This window comes from Catharus ustulatus, chromosome 1 (assembly GCF_009819885.2).
Source record: "Catharus ustulatus isolate bCatUst1 chromosome 1, bCatUst1.pri.v2, whole genome shotgun sequence".
NCBI lineage: Eukaryota > Metazoa > Chordata > Aves > Passeriformes > Turdidae > Catharus > Catharus ustulatus.
Window position 1 is genome coordinate 121792365 of NC_046221.1, and position 17476 is coordinate 121809840.

Below are 17476 nucleotides of genomic sequence, written 5' to 3' on the forward strand. Positions count from 1 at the left end.
CCTAGAAACCTGGAAACTGGCAGCAAACATGAGTTACATGAGAGATTGGATCAGCAAGACAGAGAATTATGTGAGCTATCACCCTGCTAGTTTGTCTACATGGGCTTTATCCAGAACAGAAGTGCTGATGAGCTAGATCAAGATTATTTCAGCAGACTTTCTCCCAAACATAATAAAAATGCAAAATTGAATCAGTGGCCTAGTATTCTTGATCACCTGTGTTATTATGCAGGCTGGAGGGATCAAGGATGAAGAAAAATTTTTTGAGTAAATGCTGAATGTGAATGAAAAAATAAGGAGGCATCCCTTTACACCAGGAGGTAAGGGCTTATCTTCTGAAGAGTGAGAAATCATATGCTGGGCTAAAAAAATTGATACAGGACTATCCTAGAGGACCCCTTGGTAAGCATTATATGGAGAATTAGGAGTATGGTGGCTTCCCTGGGTTCCAGTGGCACCTCATATCTTAAGCAGCTCTTGAATTTTGCTTGACATTCCCTCTGTTGGTGCCCTGCATTGCTACTGTCCCCCTTGTGTCCTCAAAACACATGCTGTATCGACTTTCTAGCTCATGCTGGCCTTCCATGTGTGTGCAGCCTGTGCAGTCATGGTGATTTGGATACTGTGCAGCTGTGAAACAGCTGTGACCTCATCACTGACTTATCCACAGTGTCCTGGTGAAACCTGCATGCCATTTCCTGGGCTTACTTTTTATATCCTAACCTTGCAGGTACACCTGCTTGTGTTTCCAGTGCCTGGGAAGAGAATTGTGTGCTCTGCAGTGCCTTCTGGAGTAGCATCCATACCTCTCATAAACAGGCATTTGCAGAGATGATTATATGGATGTTCATCTTATATCTGAAACATTTTTAAGTGCTTTTCATGAAGACTAGACCAGAGAATTATAGGCTTTGGAGAGATAGAAGCTGAATTAACTTGTGCTTTGCTGGCTAAGCTGCATTAATGTTTTCATTACTTGGCCTAAAATGCAGTAGGCAAGAGCTGTAGGGAGAGACCCTGTCCCCCAGATATGCTGAATTTAATAAAATATAGGATTTCTCCTTCTAAACTTTCATTATCCAAGAACCTCTATGAACGTATCAAATGATGCTGTTTAGATTGTTGCAATCAACTTATTTGATTTCCATATTACTTCTGGATGACTGTTACTGAAAAGATTTTTTTTCTTTAAGGTGCCTTGCCCCAGTATGAAATCAGATCCTCACACTCCACCTCCTACGTATATTTTGCTAGATTGTGTGGGCTGTGCTACTGAGCCAGAGAGGAATATTTGCCTCCTGTGCTGCTGTTGTGGTCAGGCTGATCAAATGCTGCTGGTGACAATAAGGCTTGCTTTACTGATGAATAACAGGATGGTATTACATATTTTACTCAGAGGGGATCAGCATAGATGTTGAGTAGAAGAGCTACCCACCTGACAGATCCATGCTCACTCTCACAGTACCCTTTGTTGGGGTTTGCTGTGTGCCCAGAACACTTTCTCTGACAACACTATTCTCTGTAGGTGTTGCAGCTGAGCTGGGACAAGAAGGTGCAGACTGGAAGGACAAAGACTGGTATCCAAAAAGCCCTTGCAGTGGATGTGGTTAGTATTGCAGCTCTGCAGGCCAGAGGCTGTCACCTGCTGCTGCAGGTTCAAACCTGAGGAATTGCTGTGTGAGTTGGACATGAAGGCAAGGAGTCAGCTTGTGTTATGGTAGTTGTGATACAGATACTGTCTAATGCAAAGTTGCCTGTTGTGAGGTTGCAGTCTTTCTCCTACGTCTTTCCCATGTCTTCTACTAATTTAAAGCTGAACTTGTAATGAGAAGCAAAAAAACCTGTTCCTTAATCAGAGTGATTTGCTTTCATGGAAAACTTCATTCAACTTAGTGCAAATCATGAAACTCATGTTATGTTTGAAAATTATGTCAGCTGTTCTTGACATTGAACCAGACAGAACAGTGCTGACAATCCCCATGAAGTCTGGCTTCAATGAAGTGTAATTTAGTACCATAATATACTAAGCTGAAAGAAGCAATAAAATAGTTCTCCACGTAGTCCTTTTTGCATTACAGTTCTGGAGTTGCAACTGTGGATTACCCATTGTTTCTTTAATACCTTTCTCTTGTTAACAGGCAATATATAGAATACCAAACTCCTAAAATTCGCTTTACGTGTTATTAGAATAACTGATATGTAGGAGTGGAGATAATGGCCTCTTGTTCTTCTGTAGAACAGTCACATGGGCACAAGTTCTTTTTTTTCCTTCTTTCTTTGAAGTTGTTTAGCAGAGTTACACAGAAATGCAGAGATTTTCCTAGGCTGGGATTTTTCTCAAGTCGATGTCAGAACTGACTTTTTCATAACTGCAAAGATTACAGTCTCTGACAAGAAGATAAACATAGTTGAGGTATCTATTGTTCACCAAGTTGAAAGACTCTTAAAATTTTTTTCCATGATCAACCCACTCATTGACTTTACAATTAATAAAAGTGTAAATGAGAATGTCAGAAACTCTGTGTTCACTGCCCTGTGAGCTTCACTAGCACCTATAGTGAATGTTCTCCAAGGGGCAGAGAGAGGCTTGGATATGGAGGAGGGAATTACAGCAATAGAGTGAATTGTGGCTTCTGTGCTTTGTACCTCTGAAGCTTCTGACAGTAAAAGGAGTGTACCATTGGGTTGTTGTCCAGTTTCTCTTTTTTAGTATTATGATACCTCTGGTCACAAATTGAGACTTTGTCAGCTTAAAGTATAGGAGAACCTCTTTTCTCTGAACATACCTACTTACATTTTCTCAATTACATGATGCTTTTTGTATTAACTGATTCTTTTCTGGCTTGGGACAAAAGGGGATATGTTCCTCATGAAAAGAGATGTATTGTACATGGAAACTGTGTGCAAAGTTTTCAGATGATTTAAAAGCCCATTTCAAGACAGATCAGGGTTATCTTGATTTTATATATGTGTTCTTCAGCCTGACTGCATACAAAATGTGAAGTGAAATAACATTAAGATGTCTGGTTTCCTATGTTTGTCTACTCATAAATACATCTAAGTGTTCTCAAAGGAAAATTTTCTTGGGAAAGATTCAAATGAAGTACTGCCTTACTGTCTCTGTTGTTACTTTTCTGTTGTCTTAATTTTTTTTAATATTTGTTTTTCCTTCTAACAATGCCTAGGATATGTACTCGAGCTAACCATTAATGCTTCATTTTTGATGTCTTGTAGTACTTTTACCTGTATGCTAATGTATGTAGATGAACAGGCCAGGACTTGACCTATATAATACAAGTGCCTTAATTTACTCCTATGTACATTCCAGGGTGTGGCCATGTAAATAAAAAGGGAAAAGAAGAGATGAGCTGGTGCCTGGTACAGTAATTCTAGCTGGAGACTGTTACTTGTGATAGGAGGGCAGTTATCACAATAGCCACCATCTGATGCTGTTTTTTCCCATTCCTGCTGTAAAGGCAGCTCATGGAAATGCATCTGCAGCCCTGCAGAGGCCAAGGGCTGGCTTGGGCAATGTCATTCCTCAGTCCTCAGCTCCATCTCAGTGGCAGGATGCATGTGTTGGGCTTGTCCTGACAACAGAGTGCACCTTGCAGCTGTGCTTCCCGATGATCTTGGGAAGAGGCAGCCCCTGGAAAGCACAGAGCCTCCCTGCTGTGCCCCAAGTTCAGGCTTCCTGCAGGAGCCCATGGGGCACAGCCTCTTCCCTGGGTTAGGGCGTGGCTGGCCTCTGGGCTGGACCACAGGATCCACCTGGCCATCCCTCCTGAAGCTTTTGGTGTCTCTCACCTCTGGTTCTGTGGTGGGCACTTAACAGGAGACCCACAGGTGATTCATTGGATGCTGTGCCAGGAGTTCAGCCATGCAGGTCATAGTTGAGATTTTGAGTCTTAGAGAGAACAACAAATCCTTTGCATTAAACAGTATGAGGATACACCAAGGAACGTTTCCAGGAAAGCATGCATGCATGTGATGGGGAAAAGGAGTTGATCTGGTTTCTGATTTGCACCATTAACTTGTGGGATCTGCAACATTCCTCAACAGTCGAGAAATTTTATGTGGATGTTTGCAGGTAATCTTGAGTCACCTTGGAGACAGAAGACTGAATCCTCTCTATCCCTAGGTATTCTTTCTGTAACATGATGGTGTCCACATGTGTCCACACACAAATAATACTCTTTGTTTAAAAGTCCTAAATGTTTCTGTAGGGACCTGACCTAATCTTCTAGATGAGCTTTTCCTTTCTGCAGCTGGTTTGGACTGAATCTGAGGAAACAGTTCCAGTACATGGTCAGCATCCAAAGGAGCAGCGTTGCTCCTCTAAGGACTGTTAGCTATGGTAGGAACGTAGTCCCTAGCAGGAGGGCCGGGCTCAAACTCTTGCCCTGCCCTGTGCTTTGAGAGGTTGTCCATGAATTCTGGGCTACAGCGTTACTTCCCTACATCTTCTGAAGGGTGGTGAACACACTGGTGACAAGGCAGCATGAGGTGGGCATCCAGTGAAACACATTTCCCAGATTCTCTCCTAAAGTACCTGAAATGATCTTGCTTTTATTTTCCTGTCAATCTTCTGAGTTGGATTGTCTGGAAATAGTTATTTTATTGTACAAGTTCTTGCTGGTGGTATAAGATAGCTTGGCAACATCTATGAGAAAACAGTTATATGGGAAAGAGGTTATTTTGAGATTCTTGTCTTAACTGGAAAAGTACCAAAAGTTGGGAAGTGCAAAATACATGTGTTTTGGGTTTTTTTCCCCCCTGAAATGTCACACCACTTTTCAAAATAAATTCTTCTGCCTTTAAGTGGGTGAGTCCTTGCTCAGAAGTAGTGATTCCCAAATGTTCATATTTGAGCCAAGAATAAAATCTCTTTTTATGCAATCTCTTCAGAGCCTGCCTTTGAGAAAGAAAGAATTTAGTCTTCTTTTAGAGACTTTATTCTCTTTATAGAACATAATGAGTTTGCTTTTCAAAGGAAAAACTGAGAATTGCAGTGAAGGGGCTCCGTTGTATCTTGGCTTGATTTTATGCAGGATAAAGCTGTTTAGTACTGAATACAGTAAACTGTTTAAAAGGATAAGTTATATAATTACCATGAACTTTTAAATAACGATTAGTATTAGTACTTGACTGTCAGTCAAGGCTGTGGCTTTATAAGTAGGAAAATGGTTGTAGGTATAGTCAGAGCTTTTAAAGATTTTTTTCCCTTTCTTTTTGCTTATCCTTATTTGCATATCTTAATTATGTAAACATCTTCAGTTTGGAAGCTGAAATGCAATTTAATTTCTTCAAGTATCTTTTCGTATCAGCTCAGTGAATTCCAGTTTTTAGGAGCTTGTTAACTTGCCTCTGACAGTTTCTTCCTAGTCAGGTATGGCAGCTGATGTTTGATGGCTTTAAAATAATAATGAATCCCCTAAAATTCTTTGTTTACTTAGTGATGTGTTCCTGTAGCTCGAGTTCAAATGAGCAAGCATCCATATGGTGTACAGGAGTAAGTTGTCTCTGTTGCTGGACTGCAGCTGACTCTTCAGGCAATAGAAGAACCTAGTGGTAGAGTATGAAGCAGTATGAAATCACACCTGATGGTAATCAGCTGGTCATGTATGCTTGAGGGAAGGGGTCAGAAAATAGCCTGCAAGCATTTCCACTTTACAGTGTTGAATTGTGGTTTTATTATTGTCAGTATTTGGCTAAATAATGGAGTAGGAGCAAGCTGAACCCCGTTTATGGGTATAGTTTACCAAATTCACTTCCACTCCACTTCAAGAGAAACAGCACCAAATATGAGCAAAATCTCTCTTGCTGTATTAGCATTTAAACTTTTGTAACAAAATTACTTAGGACTGAAAGCAGTAGCTTTGGTCTCAGAGGCAAGCAGATACTTCTCAAAGCTTCCACACCGGAAAGTATTTTCGTCTCTGGCTCTCTTTTTAATGTACTCTATGCTAAACTTACAGGATTTGGAAACCCTTCCCCATCACTTTTTTTCCATGATACAAAATGGATCTGTGAACCTGAGAATGTTCATTTAGCTCCCAGGTACACCAGATAAAGACAGCTGGAACTCCTTTACCAAGTGGAATACCTTTACCAAGTGGGTAGACTTCATCAGTTAATACAAGAATTTACATAAGGGTGATGCAAAGTTCAGAGTAGTAATGTGGTATGGCTGTCAACTTGAACTGTTTAATATGTTCACAGCGAGAGGTTTTTTGGTTTTTTGTCTTTTCTTGAGCTTTTTCCTGCTGTCAAGTCAATCCCCAGGAATGATGGGTTGTGCATGTGTCACATCCAAGTTATCATTCTGGCAAAATCCCTGACAAGGGATCACACAAGTGTGTGATTATTGTTTGTTTTTTGGAGAAGGTGGGTACTCCACTTCCTAAGCCAAAGAGAAACTTTTCTCAGAGAAGGCTTGATCTCTTTGTAAGTATTTTTAAATCCTGCCTGTGTATTGCAGGTGCATGCCCAGACCACATGCTGCCTGGTGACTGCTACTTGTGTGAGCAGAAGGATTAGAATAAAGTTTCAGCCTTAATCCTGGGTTTCCTGCACTGATTCACTTCACAGTATTATTCTTGTTTGGTTGCCTGTGGGTTAAAATGTGTGTTTTTATTTATACTTGCTGTCACAAAAAAAAAAAGGCACTCACTGTGGTATTTTGGTTTTTATTGTTGATGAACTGTATAAAGATTTATGCTTTTTTTCCCCCTCCCCCCAGACTCTTCACAAGGTAATAATCAGCCAAGTACTATGCAAATTCATGCAGAAAACAAATTGGTTATGTGTTAATTAAAACTAAATGACAGCAATTTTATATTTAGGTTATTTTAAAGTACCTAAATTATTTTGGATTTGAATTCTTAGGTGTTTTTCAATGCACGCCTTAGTCCCCTCTTTGTTACTTTCTAACTCTATAGTAAATAGATATGGTTTCTTATGTACAGAATTATGTGCTATAATTTAAAACAAAGACAACCAGTGTTTGTCTTCTTCAGGGCTTGAAATGACCTGCAGAATTTTGTGAAATGTGAAAAATAATTGTTCACATTTTTAGTGGTCTTGCTTTTTGTACTTTATTATCTTTGCAGTTTTGAATGTGATGTGCAGAAATTGAACTGCATCAGAGATTTAATATTGGCTGGGAAAAGACCTTGCAACTAAATTTGTTCAGCAATATGTTTAATTGACAAGAAATTGGTAAAAGACTGTTTTCTCTCTATGCAGTTTTTTGTTTATCCTTGAAAGTTTTGCATTTAGGGAACTATTAAAATTGTCTGTCTTTCTAAGTTAAATCATAGCAAGCATACAAGATTGTTTAAGCAACAGGAAAATTAGTTTCTTGGTGTGCTAACAGAATTAAAAGGACTATTTTTGAATTGTGTGGTAATGGCATAGGATGTTTTTTTTATTAAAGAAAACATACTAGAAGCATATGTTTGTGGTGAGTTAATTTTTTTTAGGTTTTCATGTCTTAATTTCAGTTTCTTTACCAGTCTTGCAAAACTGGGCATGGTGCCCTGGTGAGTCCTCTGAGGGTTGTGTGAAAATCTAAAGTAAAAATTTCAGGGGTTTCAAAACCACTAAGTCAGTAAGATGTTTGACATGGACTTGGAGTTAATTTATATTTTCATGCTACAGAAGTATAAATCAATGGCTGAGGTGCACAGGAAAGTGTGTGGAGGTAAATGAGGGTACAGGGGGCCGCTGGGGAAAATTTCAGATGTTGACAATTTCCCTGATGTGTTTCTGTGAAATGATTGCCAGTGTTCCCTCATCCTCACTACTCAAAAAGGTGCTTAAGTGAAAATTAAGCCTGTTGGGAGGAAGTGCTGATTAGCTCTTGTGTCCCATATGACAGTCAGGAGCTTGCCCCCCTGCATGGGGAGGGAAGGGAGGATAGGGAATTCTTCCATCTCTGATCCATATATTTGTAATCTCCTGCTGTTATTATTCAGAGGCCTAAAAATATATTGGATTCTGCTTCAGAAAGAAGATTGAATACATGTTATTGTAGGAGTGGTGTTTTAGGTAGTTTAGATAAGAAAGCAGCTGTTGTGTAAAAATGCCTGCATAAGTATAGAGTCCTCCTTTGAGACAAATAAATTTGTTTTCTATACAACTGAGTGCTGTTGGTTTGGGTTTTTTTCAGTTCTTAATAGAAGCTCAGCAATAAGCCTTGACCATAGAATAAATTCTTTCTCCTGTGTGACTTGTGTGCATTTGTCTTTTAAATTTGAATATTTTAAATGTTTTTAACAAAGTAGTGCCACAAATTTGGGATTAACAACATGCTAGTTAGCTTTGCTGGAGGAACCTGGGACAGAAAAATAGGGAAAATCATGTTTTTTGCATTAGGTATGATGAGCTGACACAAAGACTAGCTGTATCATGCATTTCTTTTGAAATGGTTCCTGACCTCATGGGTGCAAGGAAGTTGTGATTCAGCTGTAGCAGGATAAATTTGGCAAAGAAAATAAGCATGGGTTTTGTGCTGATTTGTATATTGGCAGAAAGATATTCTCAGCTCATAGACTTTCCTTTTACCTCTCACAAAATTAAAAATAAGGTTGATTTAGTGCCAAATGTCTTTTGTAACACATGCCCTTGTATTGTGTTTTAGTGTTCTTTACTGTTTATAGTGCCTTTATTTTTTTCCTCTGGATCTGTTCTGGCACATGATATGGAGGGCTGTAAATGCAAGTAAATAAGGTATTGCTCACAAAAGTTTCTGATACATTATGAAATACACATTTTAAATTTCAGTAATATGAAATCTGGACTGTAAAATCCTACTTTTAATCTAGGCTTATTTGGTTAGGCTATGTTAAATCCACCCCTAAAAATACTCAAGCTTTTTGATATTATTATTTTCATTCAAGATCAAATCTCTTTGAACTATGTAGACACGCACCTGTGCTCATTTTAATCCCTGTGTAGTTTTCATCAATTATCACAGCAGGCAAGAAGAAAATCAAATTGTAAAATGCTTTTGAAAAGTAAATACGTGCAACTTGGGGTTCAGGTTTCTGTTTTAATCAAACATCATCTGTATTTATGTTCTTAGACAAAGCTGGGTAAGGGAGGAGACTAAGAGCCTTTTTTTGTTTTCATTGTGAAATGTCTGTTTTGAAGTGCTCTGCCATATGATGAGTGTACTATGTTTGTGTTTGTAGAGGAAGACTGTGATGTGTGTGTGTATGGTTTGTTTTTGTTTAAGCTGGAGAAAATCTAGGTCAAGAGATTTCATTCTTATTAATAACTAAAATCTTTATTCCTCAAAAATTATCCTCCATGGCTAGAAAGCTTTCTCACTAGGGAAGCACTGTTGCTCTCAAACGTGGATGGGAGCATTTTCCTTTGCATCGGGGTGTTAAGATGCTCACCTTGGAATCATAGAGTCATTTAGTTTTGAAAAGACCTCCAAGGTCATTGGGTCCAACCTTTAACCTAACACTGTCCCTAACTGAGTCCACAGCTCAATCGTGTTCCTGAGCATCACATCTACACAGCGGTATGGTGACTCCATCACTTCCTTGGGCAGGCTGTTCTGGTGCTTGACAGCTCTTCTGGTGAAGAAAGCTCTTATTTTTATTAGCCAATCTAAACCTTCCTTCACACAGCTTGAGGCCATTTCCTCTTTTCCTGTCACTTGTTACTCTTCTCCTTTGTAGAAGAGACTGACCTCCACCTGGCTACAGCCTCTTTTCTCCAGACTAAACAACCCCAGCTCCCTCACAGGACTTGTGCTCCAGACCTTTCACCAGCTTTGTTGCCCCCCTCTGGATGTGGTCCATCACCCCACTGTCTTCCTTCCCCTGTATAATTTTGAACACCATCACAGAGCCTCACAGCAGCCTGTTCTTTGTTTGTTTATTAGTGTGGGGCCAGGCTTGGGGCTGGGGCTCATGGCATTTCCCCTTTCCTGCTGTCCAGCTCCATGCCACCTCTCCAGCCTCCTGACACATGTGTGACTACACTCTACCCAAAAGAGGTCTTATGGTGTTGATGTAACAAAATGGGCCACAGGATTGATTTTTTTTTTTTTTCCCTGCAGACATACATCACCATCAGCAAAATAAACATAAATATGGGAAACTTGCCAATTCTTGTTGTGGTTCATTGGGAGATGCTAAAACATGACATCTCTCACTTGGCCTTGGTTAGCTTTGCTGTTCCTCTTCCTCAGCAGCTACTGCTGTGTTTAGCCACACAGCACCAGGGACTTGGCCTGGTATTGTTTATCTAATCTGAAAACACTGGGAAGAGTGCTGTTAAACTGGAAGAATAAATTCTTGGCTTTACACAGATAGGTAATCTACTTTATTAGACAGTAAACAAACTTGGAGAAAATAGTTTTATGAAACCTTTAATTTTATCTTAATCTTTTGTGTCACCTTGAAAGCAAAGGTCATTAAATTATGATAATTAATCATGGAATAACTTACACAGGGGAATGTAATGCATTTTCCATCAATTTGCAAGTTATGTAAATCAATATAAGAGTCTTCTCATGAACATTCTGTTTATAAACTATGGACAAAAAAAAAGGTTAATTTAGATGGCATTTTGACGTTGTTTCTGGTATAGCTCCTTCAAATATTAGGATTTGGAACTTTAGTCTGTATTTTGATGTCTGGCACTGTATGAAAGAGTGCAGACTTGAGGGAGAAGAGTAATTTTTAGTTAAAGTGTTTGTGTTGAGGATTCCTGTATTGGCTTTCCTTTTCTCGTGTTCCTGCCCAAGATCTTGTGGATGTAGGAGAGATTGGACTGTTTATGTGCTGCTACAGGACCAGCAAAACTGTGTGCAACAAGTCAAGAAATGTATTTACTGCTTTCAGGGGAAGTCTTCCAATATGTAGAGTTGCAGGTCCCACCTTCCCAAAGAGAGATGTGCTCAAGCCTTAGACATTATAGTCACCCCATGTGATTAATGTAATTGCATCTTCTTTGTGAATAACTTCTGTAGATGTGAAGCAGACTTTGAAGCAAGTCGGTTGACACCCACACAGAACCAAATTATAACATCCTGATTAAATTACTATGCACTGTAAATGCTAAAGTATTGTCAATACAAAGAAAGTTTGTGTCCAACAACTCTTGAAGTGTTGAAATTCACTTGAAATTTCCTGGATTAAAAAGTTAGCTTGCATAGTTATTTGCATGTAAAACAAACAAAGATTATCAAGATCATTGAAAACATAAAGCACATGAAAGAATAATGTCAAATGTATTTTAGGAATACCTATCCAATTCTGTTCACGTCCCACATATTTTAAGTTTTTAAATTAGTGATCAAATGGTGACTTTTGGTACATTACTTTTTCTTGAAAGTATAATAAAGCAATTCTTCTCTGGTTTGTGTCAAGCAGGTTGAGGCATATTCTGCTTGAATTGCATCATATGAAACACTTTCTCAGCAGGATCTGAGAAAGTGTGCTTCTGAAAATGTATCTGCTTTTTATGATCATAGAGCAGTGGTAGATGCCACAGCTCTGGAAGCATTCAAGGTCAGGTTGAATGGAGCTCTAAACAATCTAATCTAGTTGAAAATGTCTTTGCTCCTTGCAGAGGGGTGGAACTAGATGGCCCTTGGAGCTACTCCAGTGCAAACTCTTCTCATTCTGTGGTAATAACTGGACATTTAAATGCATTGTTTGTACACTATGCGAATGTAGGAGTAGAAATTATAGCACTGCAATAAAAATTAAGATATATATCTCTTTAGACGTTGGACTTATTTTTAAGATTTGTTCCTTCTGTCTATAGTGCTTTTGATAATTTTGATTAATTTTGTATGTTTCACAAGCATCTCCTTACATGCCTCATACTGGCCTTGAGAATGTTCGCATTGGATGTCTGGGATTTAGTACTTGTTTGGGTACCTGTCTTTGTAAATAATGAATAATGAATAATAAATAATTATTATTACATAATAATATGTAAAGAAAACTTTCTGCATGATCATCATACTGTCAACTTTTACAAGGAAGAATGCCATATCAGAATTATTAGCCTGGTGGAATCATCAAAATGTGCATATTTAAGGATATGTGGGTACCTCCAGTGAAAAATACCTGTTTTGATGTAGAAAAACGTTCCTTTTGTTTTTTGGAGATTTTTTTGCTACCCTAATCACCAGCATAATTTTCTTAGCTGTGGTTCCTTTGAGATTGCAAAGGTTTACCAAGTGTAAGTGTTAGTGGTCCATCTAGGAAGTTTCAGGATGGGTGACAGGACAATCTCTCAGCTCTCCTTTGGCTTCGGAGTAGAACAGAATCCTTGCTTTTGGACTGATGACGTGTGACTGACTAGCTGCAAGCTCCCATGTATGTTTCCTTTTATGATTGATGCTTTGCAGTAGCTATCTACTTTGTGAATTCTGTTTCCATTTTGTAAAGTAGTTTTTGGGTTTTTTTTAAATACTGTCTGATCTTTCCTTCTTCCCTGGACTCAGTGGTGTTAAATGAAGGTTAGAGTTGTCAAAGCACGTGGCTGTCCGTGGCTTTTTGTCCTGTGCCTGGTGACATGATGTGACTGCTTGATATTTTTATTTATAAAGTATAAGAAAAGTCAGAGTTCTATGTTATCTTATGCTGTGCTGAGTTATGTTTATGTCAGAACAGTATGAGATTGTAGTCTCTTAAGTTTTACTCCTATTTTTATGTTTGACAGTCAAGTGGCCCAAATCAAGGTCAAACCCATGGAGGTACTCTGCAACTGTTGCCCCTTTCTTCTTTTCCATGGTGACCTGATACAAGGTTGATAAATGTTTCTAAAAGAAGCAATAAGTGGCCGTGTCCTCAGAAAGGAAGTGTAAGCCTTCTGATTCAAACTGTTGATTTATGCTGCTCTTAGCAGTAGTGGTTGGTTTGGCTGCTTGCCCCTTGCTTCTTTGCCAGCTTCCTGCTACTTGGAGATGAACAGGGTCCTGGATTTGCTTTCTCTGGGGTATGGAAGTGCTCTGCCATTGCACTGAAATTCTTGTTAGTAATAATTTGCATAAACAAGAAACAATATTGTAACTAACTTTAAATAAAGAAAAGTGATATATTATGTATTTTTCCTTCTGTACAGAATTGCCTCAAAATGCCTGCATGTAAGCTGGAGTTGCATGCATAACTACATTGCTGTTTGCTTCTCTGTTTCTCAAAATTGTGGTGTGCAGCACAAAAATGTTACTATTAATGCCTCTGATGAGGGTAGGCTTTTGCAGAGCTGGCATGTTACACTTAATTCCTGCTTTCATGACCATCTGCTGAGCAATCCTACGTGCTGAGCCCATGGCCTGGAGATGGGCTCTCCTTATTGCCCAGGGAGGAAGGCTTTTGGTGAGACATCCCTTTCCATCGTGTGCCAGGCACGATGCGAGGACTCTTACCACAGCCTCGTTAAAGTTAAATCATTGGTATCCTATACCCAACACTCATTTTTTTCCTGCAAGTGTGATACTTTTCCTATCAATGATGGTAGTGTAGTATTGGAACAGGTCACAAAGGGAAGCAATAAACTCCTTGTACTTCCTTGTGGTCCAGTGTTAGGTGTATTTAATAAACAACAGTAATGGTTTAATGTCATTTCTAGGAAAGGTTTTTGGTGTGTGTTCTCTGAGGTGTCTTGACTTGAGCCTTCCTGAATCCCCAGCTTGGTCAGTAGTGTGGCTCCTGGGGTACTGTCCTGGGGAGCTTTAAAACCTGGATGTGAGAACCAGGTCCCCAAGCTTGGCTGGGGACAGGGATTAGGTCTGACTGCTGAAGCAGGCAGCACGTCTGTGACTGGCTGACATCTGCATGCCCTTGTACTTGCCTTTTTTCCAGCATTGATATGTTTTCATAAATACTTCCGTACTCACTGTCTTGTCTTTTGGCAAGCAAGTTTTAGAAATAAAGTCTGATTTATATCTTCTTTGTGTATTTGACCCTCTGGCCTGACCCCAAGTCAAAGCTTTGTATATCTTCTTATTCCCAGCAAAGTGGACCGTAGGGTTTTGTTTTGAAGCCCAGCTGTAGATTTAGTATTTCCTATTATGGGTAATGTGTCTGTTTCATGTCTCTTACTACTAACATTTCATTTGTTGATTGATTTTAAAGTCAAAATTGAGGTCACCTGTTTGTATCTTTTCCTCCTCCAGCTGTAAAACATCCTGAGAGAAACAATTACAGTTGAATAATCAGGAACCAAGTTATTCTTCCTGGTTATATTGAGTTGTGAAGAGAGACCTGGCAGTCTGAGTATGAAGCAGGGTAAGCAAGTGGCTGTCCTCAAGCAGAGATAGAATAGAGATTTAAGTGAATTCTTGCTGCTTTGGGGTTTTAGTAACTAGCTGATGAAAAGTCTTTTCTTGGAAACTTGAATGTAGAAATGTGGATTGTGGAGTCTTTCATGCCACAGGAAAATTTGCCTTTACAGGCTGTAATGTCCATCTGTGTTTCAGTCATGTGTAATGAATTGATAAATCAATGACTGTTTACCTCAGCTGATTACTCCTGCTAGTTGTCTCTTACTTCTTATGAAGTGCCTAACTTTTTTTGGGCTTAACTTATCCGAAGTGTTTTGTTTGTTTTTCTTTTTTTTTTTTTCCCTCTACAGCTATGTCATTATTAATAATTTTGCTTGTTGTAGTCTGAAGTTTATATTCTAAATTCAGTTCTTGTGTTGGCCAGTGAGCAAAGGTGACCTGAAACTCCTCCAAAATGTGTGCATGGCTTGGTGTTCTGTAGTCACTTGGCACTTTGTTATTTCCCGATTTCCTGTAGATCTGATGAAAGTGTCGTACTACCTCTAGTCATTCAGGTACTTTGGAGAACCACTCTTGCAGTTCCTGGCATCATTCCCTGGCAAAATTACTTGGGCAGGTTTTGCTTCAGCATCTAACTGTGAGCTGAAAACCTGAGAGCTGCCTTTATCTTATTATTTAATGGAATTGGGTGTCACTTTTATTGCTTTGAATGTTAGCCATTGTCCCTTGGTCACACTCAAGGGAGAAGGAACACATCTCACATGGGGTTCACTACCTGGAAGGGTAAGGATTCTCATGTCTCTTGCACAGCTTATCGTAGGCAGATCTGCCAAGATGATGGAAAGATTAGAGGCTACAGAAAAATTGTTTTATAATTTATATAAAAAACCTACTTCTGCTACTATGGCTGAATTTGTAGCAAAACCAATCATGAGTCCAAATCTGAAGTCATTAAGGGACATTTGTGTAACTTTGATGTTGCAGACTTTTGAAACTGTCTGTGTATTCCAGACTATCATTCCTAAGATATGATAATGGCTTCACTATTAAAAGCTAGAGAGTGGTGTCATCCTGGTTAGATCTAAAGTCTGTCTCATGCATAGTTTTGCTTATATTTCCATGCTTTTCTTATGCTTAGTAGAGTTCCAGTTCTGCCCATTAAGTGCTCCTGATTTTTAGAAAGTTTGTTGTGAGAATGCAGGCACGCAGTGTAAAATACATGTTTCTCCTTTGAGCTGCAAATAATTAATTGCTCTCATGTATATTTTCATCAATGTCTTGTCTTCAGATTTTTTCCAAATACCAGGCAAAGATGGTGATAGCATATGGTTGCTTCTAATGTTTGTTCCAAAGTCAAACCAATTACTTAGCTTGTGCGTTATGAACAACAAAGTGATTATGCTTCATGGGGACTATGAAAAATGAATAAAGCTGAATAGCAAACTGAAAAGCAGGACAGTTCAGAATTTGGCTCACTTCTGGGCTTATACCCAGGGTGTCATTCGGAAACCATTATATTTGGAAAATAACTTTGAGACAGAGTATACCGACATCTTCCCTGCATCATCAATAACATCAGAGAGTACATTAGTTTTTGAAGATTTGAAAATTAACTACTTTTTTTTTTTTGACTGATGGAGAATTCACCGAAAACTCTTACAAAAGGTCTCTTATTTTGTCGTGATTTCAGCTTCTGTTCCCTGTTTTATGGTTCTCTGTAATGTTTGCAGTCAAAAGGCACTGTGGCATTTTCCTATTCCCTTTCACAGAGAAAACTTAAGAAACCCGGTTGTTTTGAATAAATTTCCTGGTCTTATTTACTTAAAATTAATCATGGTTCCAGGCTCCTTCTTAAGCCTATCTTTTGGTGTCACTTTGTGCTGGTTTTGGCTTGGATAGAGTAAATTTTCTTCATAGTAGCTGGTCTCGAGACGTGTTTTGGATTTGTGCTGAAGTCAGTGTTGATAATACAGAGATGTTTTTCTTATTCCTGAGCAGACCTTGCACAGTGTCAAGGCCTTTTCTGCGTCCCACACCACCCCACTCTTGAATCATTGTATTTGCTTTTCATCATGTGCCTCATTTTCCTTTCTTCTTTTTCATAGGGTGCCTCATTTTCCTCATTTTGCAGCCTTTCTTTGAACTCTTAGTTGGCTGTTGTCACCAAACCCAGGAGCATTCACAAGTTTACAGGCTTTCTTCTTTCAAGTCCCTTGGCAAGAGGTCTATATTCTCAAAGATTGGAGAGGGTAGGAAGTGGTACATTAGCATATAAACACAGTTCATAAATTCCCAGTTGCAGTTTTTAGTTGGCACCCCTTCAACTGTTTGTGCTTTCAGCTGGGGAGTACTCTCCATCATCATCTGCTTTTCTGGGGAGTTTCTTGAATGGCTTTCTATAAGAATTGTTTTTTTATCTTTTTGATAGCCACCTGTCTTAGCAGACCTAATTCTGATTGCTTTTTTTGTTGTCATTAGTTTGTTTGGTATCTGACTGTTGTTCCTTAGATGCACAAAGAAAGTGACAGCATGGAAACCCATCAGGTCCATCCATTTTGCTGCTTTGTTCAAGTACTGTAATTTCCCTGCCCTTCATTCCTCTCCAAACAATTTCTTCCTCAAAAAACACACCATCTCTTTTTTTTTCATCTTTGGAGCCCTGTTTTACCAGGCTGCCCACTGATGCTTAAGCGCTCTAATTACTCTGTCACGATGGCTATGCATATTTTCATTTATTTTTTAACTTTAGAAAAACACATCCTATCCTGTCAAACCAGGTAGTAGGCTGGCCAGGAAACCTGGTTTTCTGTGTTCCTTTTTTTTGTTCCTATTAGATTTTAATAACTGATATAAACTGCAAATGAAACCCTTGGTGTTGGAAAGTAGAAAAGAGAGTAGCTGAGAATGTGGGCAGGAAAGTAATAATGGTAAAATGAAGATCTACTTTTTGTCTCTTCTTGTAGATATGTTTCTCAGACATGCGTGTGTACCCACCAGCAAACAAAAGTATTAGTGTGTTGGGCTTGGTGATCTGCTTCTAATTGAAGCTTTGTTTCAGTATAATTAATGTTTAGGAGATTAGTGCACTTTTGTGTTTCTGCAGATGTGCTGTAACTTTCCCTAACAGTTTTTTGTGACTAGATAGCTGTGCTGATCCAGAGTCTCCTGGTTAGATACTCACAGCTGCAAGAATAGTGGTAGTGAAACCTTGAA